General features: G+C 43.3%; 1 protein-coding gene across 6 annotated transcripts in view; it reads left to right on the forward strand.

The window, feature by feature from the left end:
- The first annotated feature begins 1,312 nt into the window (after positions 1-1,312).
- Positions 1,313-13,112, forward strand: part of LOC124615498 (sorting nexin-24-like) — an 81,586-nt gene continuing 69,786 nt past the window's right edge. For 2 of the 6 annotated variants that reach the window (XM_047143443.1, XM_047143448.1), the window contains exon 1: positions 2,761-2,893. The gene's annotated coding sequence lies outside the window, so the exon portion shown is untranslated. Of the gene's footprint in view, positions 1,356-2,686; positions 2,894-13,112 lie in introns of those variants that run through there. The other 4 variants (XM_047143445.1, XM_047143444.1, XM_047143447.1 and 1 more) reach the window with 4 other exon arrangements.

Consider the following 13,112-nt stretch of genomic DNA (forward strand, 5'->3'; position numbering starts at 1 on the left):
TAGCGCAAATCTCTGTGACTTTTCCGTTCTCGCGAATAGTCTGCTGCACATATTCTCAACATCAAACAGGGCTAGTCACGTGATTTTGGGACGATGCTCCTTATCTACAATCTGCAGTAGTAGCGAAAGCTGAATATTGCATGTATTCGCCAAGTTTTCTGCACGTGAGTTTTAGGAACAGCTGTGGGGCAGTATTGTCGTTGCTACGGTTGTCAAGAGAAGTGAGTAAAAGGAGGCCTAGTTAATTCTCTTTGATATGCACAATAAACGTATAGTTGTAAATGTCATTTTGATATGAGGCACTTTCTATGATGAAAAATATTGATACAGGTATTACAAAATCTTGCATTCTAGAAATAATTTCTGTGATTTTATAGTCATTTTTTACAATACAAGTGCTAGATAAGTTTCCAAGAATACTGACAGTCAGTGTACACATATTTGTGCTATTTTAATATGCATATAAAGTTTATACATGAGAGTCTGATTAATTCCCTCCAATCTGTGCAAGTTCTCATAGCCCTGTGTGTGGCTAAGTATTTCTGTATGAGACAATTTCCTATACAGTATGTACAGTAATTACAACATGTAATTAATTAGAACAGGTTCGACAATCTGAATCAGTGCAGTAGATAACAGAACAAAAATATTGATGGCTGTCAGTTCTTTTATTACTCCAAAATTCGAACACTGATCTGGTATTTTTTGTTTGTAGTGTATGGTTTTATTTTTCTGATGAGGTGGAGAAAAAATGTTCTGCATATTTTACTTGTCTACAAAAAGCAGAAAATTTGAAAATAGTTGTAGACAAGCAGATGGTGCATATCTTAGGTTATTTACAAAAACAGCTTCATAGTTCCAAATGCGTTGTTTTTTCTTGGTACTTCGGCATCGTGTATAGTGTCACCGTGACGTAATTAATAACAGAGATTCGACAATACTAGCAAATGCAATAGGAAACTTAAAAAAATATTGTTGGCTGTCACTTCTTATTCCGTTACCAAAAAATCGCAAATAAATTGAATCTGAGCTATGATACTGTGGTGAAAAAGCACAGTACTATTGATCTTCACAGCTTTAAGCCAACTTCAGGTCCTGGTATAAAATTATCAAGATGTCTATAAAACGTTTCACGATACTTCTGAAGGTGATCTATGTGTAGCAGTGTTGTAATAACGCTCAAAATACGGCAAGCGCATTATGGGCTAAACTGCGCCGCCCCAAAATCAGTTCACTTGAGCCGCAGGAGATATTGGGGACAGTATTCTCGTTCTGCACATCCAAATGCTCACGCCACAGATATTTATACTCTATGTGTATAGTTGTCAATGAGTGGGGGGCAGAAAAAGTGGCAGGTTAGTGTTTCCAGAATGAGATTTTCACTCTGCAGCAACACTCTGCAGGAGAACTTCTGTAAAGTTTGGAAGGTAGGAGGCGAGATACTGGCAGAAGTAAAGCTGTGAGTACCGGCCGTGAGTCGTGCTTCGGTAGCTCAGATGGTAGAGCACTTCTCCGCGAAAGGCAAAGGTCCCGAGTTCGAGTCTCGGTCGGGCACACAGTTTTAATCTGCCAGGAAGTTTCAGGTTAGTGTTTGTTGCATGTTCTGTTAGGTGCATATATCAGGTTATTTACAAGAACAGCTTCATAGTTCCAAATGCGTTGTTTTTTCTTGGTACTTCGGCATCGTGTATAGTGTCACCGTGACGTAATTAATAACAGAGATTCGACAATACTAGCAAATGCAAAAGGAAACTTAAAAAAATATTGTTGGCTGTCACTTCTTATCCCGTTAGCAAAAAAATCGCAAATAAATTGAATCTGAGCTATGATACTGTGGTGAAAAAGCACAGTACTGTTGATCACAGCTTTAAGGCAACTTCAGGTCCTGGCATAAAATTATCAAGATGTCTATAAAACGTTTCACGGTACTTCTGAAGGTGATCTATGTGTAGCAGTGATGTAATAATGCTCAAAATACGGCAAGCGCATTACGGGCTAAACTGCGCCGCCCCAAAATCAGTTCACTTGAGCCGCAGGAGATATTGGGGACAGTATTCTCGTTCTGCGCATCCTAATGCTCACGCCACAGATATTTATACTCTATGTGTATAGTTGTCAATGAGTGCGGGGCAGAAAAAGTGGCAGGTTAGTGTTTGTTGCATGTTCTGTTAGGTGCATATCTTAGGTTATTTACAAAAACAGCTTCATAGTTCCAAATGCGTTGTTTTTTCTTGGTACTTTGGCATCGTGTATAGTGTCACCGTGACGTAATTAATAACAGAGATTCGACAATACTAGCAAATGCAATAGGAAACTTAAAAAAATATTGTTGGCTGTCACTTCTTATCCCGTTACCAAAAAATCGCAAATAAATTGAATCTGAGCTATGATACTGTGGTGAAAAAGCACAGTACTATTGATCTTCACAGCTTTAAGGCAACTTCAGGTCCTGGTATAAAATTATCAAGATGTCTATAAAACGTTTCACGGTACTTCTGAAGGTGATCTATGTGTAGCAGTGATGTAATAACGCTCAAAATACGGCAAGCGCATTACGGGCTAAACTGCGCCGCCCCAAAATCAGTTCACTTGAGCCGCAGGAGATATTGGGGACAGTATTCTCGTTCTGCGCATCCAAATGCTCACGCCACAGATATTTATACTCTACGGTCGAAACGTCAATCACTGTGCGTCAGATTTTGTGTAATATCTTTGGCATCTTCTTGTGTAATGTGTAATGTGTATAGTTGTCAATGAGTGGGGGGGGCAGAAAAAGTGGCAGGTTAGTGTTTGTTGCATGTTCTGTTAGTGTTCACATGTGTTGCGGCAAAAGTTACGTCAAGGCAACGTAGCCAACTGGCATTTTTCTCTACACAGTTCCCGCCAGCCGTCGGTTCGTATGTTTGTCTGTTGAGAGCTAGCGTAATCATTCTGTCAATATTTGGTGTTTCAGACAGTGGAATTGGCCCATATGTTACAATACCGTTTCATATATATTTACATGGAAAAACTGTCGACGGACACGAAGTGATGGAGGACGTTATCAAATTAGTTGAAAGGGAGTGAGTGAAGGATCTAAATTAGAGTAAAGGAATGTATAAAACTGTCGTATGCGGAGACACCCAGCGTCAAAAGAAGCACACTGGAGAAAATAGCATGGCTTCTTTCCTTATCGTTTTCTTAATCGCCCGTAAAAAAATTATCATAGAATTTGCCGTACCAACAAAGTTGGTTCAAAAGTCACGACACTGTCTTCATATTCAAAATGTGCATTTCAGATCCGTATCCTGATAATACATTGAATGTTTTCAAGATGCTAAGCAAGTGACTTAAAGGGAAATGTTTGCTTGATGCCTGTAAAGTGGTCGCATCCGAAAACTCATTCTCTCCAGCTAGGCCTCGGATCTTTATCTTCCTTTTTCCCCTACCTCCCTCAAAACTCACTAAAATGTTCATTAAAACAGATTATTATGGATGGCACAAATGCGGGATTGGGGGACAGTTTTACCTAGGCATATGCTCTTAAAAATGATGATTGTTGCACCACTTGGACTGACATGGAAGGAAAACAGGGTAGTTGCACACGAGGATGTCAACAGTAATCTTTTGTTGCCAACCTCCTGTGCCAGAATATACAAGGCTGTTTTTTTGGTTTTATGTTGGTGAATCACCGTAAGACCTCAAAGTTTCTCTATATGTACAGAAAAGGTTATGGAATATGTATGAAATTGGGGTTGTTGATTGTTCTGGTGTGTATTAAAATACTAATAGGTGGTTTTTCCATTGTGGAACTTAATGTTGTTGAATGTACTATGTGATTTCGTTATTGCTAGAGAAAACTGTATTTAATAAGAAGTGAATGTTGGCCACTACCAACCTAGAACTAAGATTACACTGCAGATCAGTCTATCAACATCAATCTTTTGTATTCAGTTTTGTTGGCTTCAGGAAACTATCACTATCCAGCCTAATCATCACCTTGGTCTGCGCTACAGATAAGAATAATTAATCACTCATGTCAGTTGAGTCAACTGAACCTGCAGATACCAGATTTCGGCTGTGTCGCCTTAGTATAATGATTGTGGAGTGTTGCTTCATAAGTGTGCAAACACAGAGGATGGAATGCTGACAATATTTCTTTTGCAACAATATTACATTTATATATGTATGTTGTGGTGACAGATTGAGCTGCACAAGAGCCCAGGGTCTAGGTTAGATTGGAAAATGTCAGTTTGATTCTGAGTTGTCAAAGCCAACCAACATGAATACAAATTCGTAAGAGATGCTGACTTACTGATCTGTAGTATAACCTGAGTGCTATGTTGGGTGGTGACAAGTTTTGCTGTGAGTTGGTGAAATGGTGTAGAATGCTTCAGTTAATCCGTAGATTCTAGCTGCCACTTATGTTTACCTCATAGATGTTTTTACTTTGACAGACTACAAACTGCTAATAGTGCCTGAAATCAGTAATGCTAAATTTTTGTATGAAGTAGTAGGTAAAGACATCAGTTGGGTGGAAGAACAGGAAAAGCAGTGGCTTGTGGAAAGTAGCAACTGTGCATCTGATATATACTTATTTATCTAGGTGTAATTTTCATAAATGTCAATGTGAGTAGATTAATGCTAGTCATAACTGTTGTTCATATGCTTTACAGTTGTAGGCTGCTGTGGCTGTTTATGCTTATTAATGTTCTTCCTTGTCTTGTCCTAATCCATAAAGGTATCTCTTTCGAGATGGGATTCGTGGAAAGGTGTAAATGAGTGAAAGCCAAGATTTCCGACAGGAAATGACAGTCAGACAGGTTAATTAGATTGGAGCCTCTGCATTGTTTGTGTAGTCTCCCATTATTTTATTGAAAGAAACAGGATTGCTACTCTATCGTGTTGCTTTGCACATTCATGGATGTTTGTAGACTTGTTGGTCACACCACTCACCCCCATCATGGTCTTTACATTCTGATAGGCAAATAACAGTGGATGGGTAGCAGCATGACTGTATTGAGAAAAGCATCCATATCGATAGGAGCTGTACTGTAAAGTGTTTATGATAATGTTTCATCATTTTGTGTGAGACAGGCTTGTTTACAGAAATTGGTAACTACGAAAGATGGGTCCACCCCATACGTTAACAGGCCTTGGAGAAACAGGCATTGAACACTGTTGAATATGACCCCAGTATCAGCACCAGGCAGGTGGACCACCAGCATGGAGTAAACAAGATTAAATTGTGGAACATTCTCCATCCCATCCGCCACTATCTATGTATCACTTAAAATATTTGCAGGGTTTATTATGTATGAACTTGGCTCTATGGTGATGTTTTTGCCACTGGATTGTTGTTCAGGTCACCATGGTGCTGGGATTTGTCTTGCATAACATTCACAGATGAGCCAACCTTTCTGAGGGGCGGTATTGCCAGTCTTCACAACACCCATCTCTGGGCTACAGAGAATTCCCATGTTATGACGGACAGGGATTTTTGGCAACCTCCTCATGGTGGGACAATAGCTTTTCCACAACACCTCACAGGTGTGGCATCGCATTGCTTATGTGGGAGGCCCTGCTCCTTTGCCTTTGGCAGTATGAAGGGTATTATTGTTGCTACTACATATTGGTGCTCCAGCACACTTCCACATGCTTGTGCAGAAGCATGTCAACTACAGAACACTGTGTGGACCCCCAGGAGGCTTACAGTTCAGAGTCGACAGAAGCGTTCGATCCCACGCGTCGGCTTTGACCTGTGACGTAAAGGTGTTGTCGTGTGCGGCGTCATAACGGCGCGGAGTTTGGTTTGTGATTGTGGCGTGTTTGTAGATGTCGTTGTGTTGTGGTTTGTTGTGATCTCTGGTGGTATGTTCAGGATTTTCGTTTGTGGTGTTATGGGCTCAGTTTGCTTTTGCTCATTATCCAGAATTGTTAGTGTCGGCTGTGTTTGTAGTGGAATTTGTTTCAGTGAGTTAACGATTTTGTGTGAAAGTTAATTTAGTGTTGTTTGCTGTGTATCATGTGGTAATTTTAGTAAAATTAATCGGTTGTTGTTTTTGATCAGGAATGGACATGACGGATAAAATTAACAGTGCGCAGGTCAAGGGAAGTGTTCAATCCCAATGTGTGGCTGTGTATGTCGGGAGATGTTTTTGAGCTATATAGGCCAAGGGAAGTGTTTGATCCTAATTTATGGGATCGGGATCTGCTCTTGAGCTTTATAGGTCAAGGGAATTGTCCGATTCCAGATGATATTGTGTTTAGTGGTATTTGGGGAATTTTGTGATGTCGGTTTTTTTCGTCATTTTGTGTGGTTTTGTATGGCGGTGGGTGTCTAAATTTGTTTATATTTATATTGCTCCCCACCCAAAAACACCCCATTTCCCGCGCTTGTCCCGTTAGTGTCATTAGGCTTTTTGTGGAAATTGTGTGTGTGTGTGTGTGTGTGTGTGTGTGTGTGTGTGTGTGTGTCAATTGCAGTGCTTACTTCCCTGTGCTGCAATTTTGCTCTTTTCTCTTATTTATTCTTTGACATATTCCCTGCTGACAACCTAGCTTGCTCATAGGATGCCGAGTATGGTTTTTCTTACTTTGTTAACTTTATTTCACTCCACATATTTTAGTTAACTTTTCTTTAGTCTGCACATCTGTATTCTTTCCCCACCTTTTCAATTTTTTTTTTACTAATTGTGTGGGGGATGTTGGCCTATACCCAAATGGTAGCCAGTCCACATGGGGCGAGGGGTTGTCAGGTACCTCTATGGTGTTAGTTCCATGACCACACAAGGATTTGTATCCAATCTGTCACCTCCATGTGCATCCCAAGGAGCAGGGGCTGCCTTTGGTGGTACCAGGATATGGCACTGGCTGTCATGCCAGGTGACCTTTGCTCTCGCTGGGTGGCATCCATTGGGAGAGCCCTCACTCAGAATAGGCTCCATTGTAACAGACATTTCCTGTCCTGAAGGGACCAGAGTTATCGGCAGGTGGCTGTGAGGCCCTAGCAGTCTCTTCGGATAGACTCCAGTTCAGTGCCATACGTGGCTACGTCCTGCCAGCAAAACAAAACAAAGCAGCATGCAGACAGTTATTCCCCCCCCCCCCCCCCCTCCCCCAGTTCATTTTTTTTAACCTAAATATTGTATTTTCTCTCTGCTAGACCTATGTTTTTTTTATGGAGAATAGTTTAAACTTGTATGGTTAATTCCCTTTCCTTAGCAAGTTATGAGGTGGTTAAGACACCAAATCCTACCCAGTGGCAAGTGTTACTATCCTGTAAACAACTTGGTGATATACCTGTTGCCATCACACACCATAAGGGCTTAATGTTTCACTGGGACCTAGTGCCAGGCAGACAAAAAAATGACACAAACCCATATAGAGGTGAGGGAGCCTTTTCATATGCTGTGTACTTTCAGACCTGCCAGATAGAACTGGCGTATTCATCCTCGCTTTTGACAAGGATTCATTTGCATAAGAGGTAAAAATCACATTACTGCTGTGATGTGAAGTGTATTATTCACCCCCAGTTTGGTGTTTTAAGTGCGAGCACTTAAGTCAGAAGTCTTCTTGATGTACCTGTGACCCAGATTGTGGGGACTTTGGCTAGCCACTTCACAAACATCCACCATGGGTGCTAGATCACTGCAAGTGTGTGCCCGATCTGTGTGGTGTTCTCAGCTACTGTGTGTGACAGAGAGGATGAATAAACTGTGCAGAAAAGTTAGCGAAGATGACCAACACCGTCTCACTTGATGACACAGCACACACATCAAATGGGTGTGCAAAGGCCTAGAAATTTGATTGATTGGAGTTTTGATGCTCTTTCACATGTCTAACACTGTTATAACATTCCTTACCCAGTTGGGTGGAATTGGCCCATTACTTGCACTCTCAGTGCTCACTCACTATTGACTGAGACTGAGCCATGTGGGTAGCAAGTGATGAGGACGACTGCCATTCAGTTGACTCTCCATGCAGATGGAGTGCTCTGAGGTTTGCTGTAACCAGCCTGTGTCAATTGTGGAAACGACTACCCTTTCCTCCCCAATCCCATAAATGTGCTAACATATTTGAGAAATGCAAAATTCAGGAACTGAAGGTCACTTGAAGAATGGAAAAAAAGATTATTGATTGAATCCAATCTGTGACAATGACCTTCATCGTTACTATTTCCAGGTCATCAGCAGTATCTGGCATGTTTACTCCCTCAACATTGAGATCCAATAGTCACACCTATTAACTTGACCATGGGGGCCACTTGTCACATGGTTCCTGTGGCACTATCCTCAGTAATCATTCCCTTCAAACAGCTGGAGAAACGTCTGCCTGTCACAGCCCCTCCCCTCCCCCTTAGGAACTTCTCCCTGGAAATCCACAGATCAGAGACCCTACACCATCCAGTGGCTGCAGGAGCCACAGACAGTGGATCTCAAGGCTGCTCGCTCTTCTTCTGTTCATAACCCACGACAGCAGATAAGCTCTCACAAACCTGACACCCATCTTTGTGAAAGAGGAGGAGGAGGAGGAGAAGAAGAAGAAGAAGAAATCTTGGGAGATGGCTACCCCATTGGCACTGGAGATGCATTCCCCCACATCGTTGGATGCCGAATTGATGATGATCCACCCCTCACTGGTGGCACAGTGATCCTGGCCCCTTCAAATCTAACCAGGACTTCCTCACTGTGGTGATCCAATGGAGCTACAATGGATATTACTGTCACAAGCTGGAACTATACCACCTTATTTCCTTCTCGTCTGCAATTTACATTACTCTTCAAGAAATATGCTTCACTGATAACCATTACACAACACTCTGTGGTTATTTTGCATTCTTTCAGTACCCTGCTGGCTCAGAGGAGGCATCTGGAAGGGGTTGTACATTGGTTTGTACAAATTTCATCTGTGAATGGATTACTCTTCATTGCATGTTGGAAGCGCTAGTGGCACAGGTGCAAAACATCTCAATGATCACCATGTGCAATATTTATTTACCTCCAGGCAAGCTACTTACATATACTGAGTTGTCCACATTAATCCAACTACTTTCCCCTCTTTTCTCCTTTTTTGGGGCTTTCAGTTCACACCACTCTCTATAGGGAAGCACGACCTTCGTCTGGTAGGGGCTTTCTGATTGATCAACTTCTGTCCAATCTTGATCTGTCTCTCCTCAATGACGGTAATCTACCTACTTCAGAATGCCTGTAGTACCTTTTTGGCTATTGACTTTACAATCTCTTACCTCAATTGCATGGCTTCACTACTTTAGTCACATCGACAATGGTCTTGCAACAGTGATCACTTTCCAGTGACCCTGTCACTTCCATGTCACTGCCCAATGGACCAATTATCACATTGGGCATTTCAAAGGCCCAACTGGCAGTTTTATACCTCTGCTGTCACCTTTGCCCTCTGTCTGTCACATTGCATTGACGAGGTTGTGAGATATCTCTCTGGGGTGATTACTTGCACCACTGGAACTACAATTCATCTTTCTACAGGCCCCTACTGCCACCCACTGATGCCATGATGGACCAAAGATATTCGGAGAGCTATAGAGGATCATTGAAAGGCCCTGCAAATCTCAAACAACATCCTTCACAACCACCATCCTTGCTTTTAAGCTTCTTTGTAATAAGGCTCGTTATCTAATTAAACACTGTGAGAAAGAACATATGGAGTGCTATGTCTCCATCTTGGGAATGTGTTAATGATAAATTGAAGACATTTCCCTGTCTTTCACTGACTGGGAACTGCTTCAGGCTCTTGAGCTGTCATGAATGTGGCCCCTGGTCCTGGTTCGGTACCTGCGTAATCGGGTGAGCCACCACTGACTGGGAACTGCTTCAGGCTCTTGAGCTGTCATGAATACAGCCATCAGCCTTGATTAGGTACCTGCATAATTAAGTGATCCAACATCTGACTGTTGCAGGTTCCATCTGCTCAGGGTCTTCAACAACATTTGGCTAGTAGGCACTTCCCCTTTGCAGTGGCAGATAATATCATGGTCCCAAACCTTAAACCAGGCAAAAGACCAACATTCATGAAAGCTACCAATCAGTTATCACTGAACTGCTTGAAAGGATTGTAGCCCAACAACTATGCTGGGTCTTTGAATCAATGGACCTTTCCCCCCCCCCCCCCCCCCCCCATGTCAGTGTCGTTTCTGGGAGGGATGGTCCACAACCATCAGCTTAGGTTGTAAACAGCAATCCAGCTACCTGTTTTTAAATGCCAGTACTTCATTGCAATCTCTTTTTAGCTATGTTAGGCATGCAACACTGCTTGGCCCCATCACATTTACTTACCCTCCATAATAGGGGCTTTTGAGGGTCCCTACTGATTTTTATTCATAAATTTTAATCCCACCACTTGTTTTGGGTTAAAGTTGGTACATCATTCAGCTCTTACTGAGTCCAAAAGAACGGTGTCCTGCAGGACTCCATGCTGAATGTTAAATTCATCCTTACCACTATCAATGGGCTAGTGACCTCCATCAGACCACTGCTAACCACCATGTTGAATGTCGACTACTTCTGTGTTTGGTACAGCTCCCAGTCTGTAACCATGGCTGAATGGCAGCTAGAGTGCCACCTGAAAGGCCTCTGCTTGGACACTTTCCTGTAACTTCCATTTGTCTCTTGTGGGGGAAAAAAAAAGGTCTTGCATTTCTACCATCACACTACAGTCCGTCCTCACTTAGAATTCTGGGTACCCGGCAATTGGGCATTGCTGCACAGTCTGAACTTTCAGGGCTGCTCTTTCATAAAAGGCTGACATGGCTGCCGGTATTCATCGACTGAAGTTTAGCTGCATGTGAAAACATAATTCTCTCCACAGCCTTGCCCACACCTCTTGGGGTGCAGATAACTGTACTCTCCTCAATATTTACTTGGCCAGGGTCTCATCCCAGTAAAACTTTGGTTTCCAGGTTTATGACTCAGTAGCATCTGCAGCTTTGAAATTGCTGGATCCAGTCCACCATTGGCGGCTTCTGGACTAGTCCTGTAGATAGTCATATTACCAAAGCACAGATAATCCCTCTTCATTTCTGATGGTACTGACTCTTGCTGACTTATGCAATTACCAACCGGACAATTTCCTAATCATGCAACTTATAATTTTCTATGTGAGGGGCATTGACCCCTGACACCCACCCTCAGGCAGGATTACTGGTTAGAATGCAGTTCGAGGGTCTCTGCCATGCTCTGTCTGTCATCCTAAGAATGTGCTCCTTTTGTTTTCCTTCATACCCCCCTCAGTTAGCAAACAGACCATGAATTAGGACCAATCTATTTCAAGTACCTAAAGTTGTTGTTCCCATGACCTTTTGGCATGCCACCCCCGTCCCCTAACCCTGTGGGTTTTGGGACTAGAATAGACCTGAGATATTCCTGCCTGTCATAAGAGGCAACTGAGAGGAGTCTTCTGCTTTTTGACCTGATCAGTTATGGTCCCCTTTTAGGGTTTGACTTCCACCTTTCCAAATTCTACAGAAGTGCATGTCATTTGGGAAAGGACGCCTTACGTGGTGCATCATGTATCCATTGTGTGCTGAGACCATTTGCACCTAATATTGTCATGGCTCTCCATATCCACCCGTAATCCAGCTGTTTGTGTGAGGACACTTTACAGGGTGCATAATCTACATCCCTTGATCACTGTCGTCTTCTGCGCACATGATGAAAATGGATCTTTTCACACCCAATATCCAGCGTGGTAGCCAGTCCGCCAGTCCGTTGTGGAGGAGTCGTCATGTACCCAGTTGGTTGTAGCCCTCTTAACAACACAGGGATCGCACTGCTGATGCCTGAGCTGCAAACTCCCCACGTATGCCAAGGAGTAGATGCCTGTCCTCTTGGAGCATCAGGACTCCTGACAACAGACGTTATGCCAAGTGGCCTTTGCTGTGGCTGGGTGGCATCCCTGGGGAGAGCCCCTGATTGGAGTGGATGGCATCAGGGCGAATGACCCGAAGTGAAGCCAACCGGGTCATTTTTTGTTGGTGGCTGATTGGCCCCAGCAGTCTCTAAGAAAGAAAGGCTAAGGTTCAGTGCTGAGAAGTATGACCCCGAATTGTTTCCCTCCATAGCTACACCATGGGAGGAACATAGGGCTACAGAAACAAGAGGGCCTTATTTGCCTCAATATTTAGTTTTCTCCTTTCTGGCTACAAAGCCTCTATTTTTTATTGAAAATCTGGAAGATAAGTTTGGGAATGTGGCAGTACTATCCGGAATGAGAAATGGGTCAGTCCTGATTAAGGCAGCATCCAAAGCCCAGTCATGGGTGCTGCTCATGTGTGACAAACTGGGTGATATTTCCATTTGGGCACTCCCCATAAAAGCCTAAACCTGGTCCAGGGGGTTATGTTTCATGGAGACCACCTGTTGCAGTTGGACGAGGAGTTACACACCAATTTATAATGATGGGGTATTCACTTCATCTGCTGTGTCTGTAGGGGACCGAAAGGTAATAAGAGTTGCTACCACCGTCTTCATCTTTGCCTTTGAGGATGACTTGTTGCCAGAAAAGGTGAAGGTAATGGTATACCAAGGTGACGTAAAACCGTATGTCCTTCCCCTATGCGGTGCTTTAAGTGCTGGAAATTTGGGCACATGTCTTCATGGTGCAATTCCAGTGCCATATGTGGAGATTGTGGATGTATGGAGTACAGGACCCTGGACAGGCTGACTTACCAAAAGGTCAAAAAGAAATATGACTAGTTGAACCCCATTCGATTGATATCCTCCTATGCTGCAGCTATGACGATGTCGCCCTTGCTGGTGATGATAGTTCGCTCGTCTCTGCCTCGTACAGTGAGCCCTCAGGGCAACCTGACTACATCCCCCCCCCCCCCCTCCATTGGTGGTTGGGGGCACTTCTTCTTCCATTACTCCAAAGCACTTACTTTGGGAGTAGTGCTGCCCCCCCCCCTCCAAATGCCAAGGACATCAGTCCCCTCCCCTCAGTTGGAGAAGTAACTGCTTCCTGCTTCTCGCATGGAAGGGGTTTCTTGGGACTGTACCTTCCAAACCCCCCCCCCCCCCCCCCCCCCAAATGCAATAGTGGACATCAGCCACTGGCTGAAGGAGCCACAAGCTGCTGGTCAAAGGGCCTCGCGCTAT

This window comes from Schistocerca americana, chromosome 5, assembly GCF_021461395.2.
Source record: "Schistocerca americana isolate TAMUIC-IGC-003095 chromosome 5, iqSchAmer2.1, whole genome shotgun sequence".
Lineage (NCBI taxonomy): Eukaryota > Metazoa > Arthropoda > Insecta > Orthoptera > Acrididae > Schistocerca > Schistocerca americana.